Source organism: Amblyomma mixtum, chromosome 9 (assembly GCF_055824585.1).
Source record: "Amblyomma mixtum isolate Tamu chromosome 9, ASM5582458v1, whole genome shotgun sequence".
Classification (NCBI taxonomy): domain Eukaryota; kingdom Metazoa; phylum Arthropoda; class Arachnida; order Ixodida; family Ixodidae; genus Amblyomma; species Amblyomma mixtum.
In genome coordinates, this window is record NC_143020.1 from 68,404,418 (window position 1) to 68,406,330 (window position 1,913).

Below are 1,913 nucleotides of genomic sequence, written 5' to 3' on the forward strand. Positions count from 1 at the left end.
ATATGGAAAAAAAAATGAGACAATTCTTGCCTAAATTCTATAAACGTCCGAAAGCAGGATTTAATGAACGTTACCTTGTCCAGTTAGTTTACTCTTGGCTTTCTAATGTCGGTTTATCATGCTGACTTTGATGTACTGTCTCTGTGTTTAGGGAAAACTAAAATTGCAAGAGGAGCAGTAGGAAGCTATAATTGTAATAGTAATTCAGTTTATGTTGTATAGGACTTGTACTCGAACGGAATGAACGCCTAAAAGTGCATATGTAGCCGTATCTCTGCAGTGATGCGGTGCTGATATCAAGGTATAGCTCTGCAGTTCAAGAAAAGCAAGCGATTCTACTGCCCCTGACTCAGGCAATAGCTGACGTGGAATCGCAGGGGGAGTTAACTTCGCAAAACTTATCAACTGTGTTGTTCGGTAGATGATTTCATTGCAATGAATGTAACTTTTTTTGCCTTGCAGGTCAAGTGCTGGAATGCCGAGAGCGGTTGCCTGCACGTGCACCTGCTTCCAAGATCAGCGATCATTTCCAGAGGAAATGTGTGCACCACTCTACCTGCTGCCCAAACTGCTCGATCAAAGTCCTGTGCAGCGAAATATGCGCGCACATCAGATCAGGAACTTGCGGCTCGTTGACTGACCCCGCGTTGAAACCACAAAGCAATTGTGACCTCAGGTATGGAAATGAGTCTTTTGATACTTTTAGTCTAGCATTTGAAAAGAAGGCGGATGAAATAAAGGGCTATCTCGACAGAATCACTGCTGATAATAGCACGCACGATGACAGGTTGAATAAAATGTCTCTCTTTATAAACATATTCAAAGAAGGTGTGAGGCAAGAACAGGCAGCTGCAGTACCTGAGAGCGTAAAGGAAACCTTGCGTGAAATCTTAGCGTCAAACGCGGAAATCAAAGAATCTTTGACCACACGCAACAACGATATAAGGAATCTTTCCGCAGGGATGGACCGATTGGAAAAAGCACTGAAAGATCACTTGGGCAATATGAGAACGGAAACTGCAGGAAGCATTTCGCAAATCACAGCTGCTCTAGAACAAGCCAGAACCGAAGGGAGGGAGAATGGACAGAAGACGTTGGAGCGCATCACAAAAGTGCATACACTGGCTCAGCTGCAAGCAACGCGGTGCGAGTTTTTTGTGAAAGGTGAGAAATCCCTCGAAGAGAAAGCGCTGAACGAAGGCACTGCTTGGTATTACAAAGAAACAGTGTACTTGCGTGGTTACTGCATGTCACCCGGCCTATACTTCTGGAATGGAGGCGACTACGTAACTGTGCATGTTTGCTTACAGCTGCACGAAGGCGACCTGGACGATGTTGTTCTGTGGCCATTCGAGCAAAGAATCAAGCTGAACTTCGTGCACCCGCAGAGAGGCACCGAACGTGAGGTCGAGGGTAAAACAATACGTTCTTGGAAGAATTACCAAAAGCCGGAGACTTCAAGCAATTTTGGCGTTTATCTCCTGAAGAAGTCGTTCGTCCTAGCGGATCTCCTGAATGACGGCTTTGTTGAAGACGACAAGCGTCGTGTCAAGTGGGAGCTCCTGCCCTGAGTTTGTCTTCTAACGGCACAGAGACAAGGAAGTGGCGCGTGTACTTGGCAGAAACAACCTTTTTTTTTCTTGTTAATACCCCCAAACATGAAGAAAGCTTCGTGGCACTGCAATATTTGGCATTTTATTTTCAAAATCAATTTGCAGCTTAAATGTCAGTTACCGCGGTTTGCTTTGGACGTCATTAAAGTTTCATTGTTCATATCACTGCTTTTAAGCGTCTCATAATCTCTGACGCCACTCAAAATATTGGTTGGAAAATAAAGGCTTTTACTTCTGCTTGTACTCAGTTTCATAGTCATAGCTGTGTATATCATATTTCTGGGAATAAATGGAGCCTGC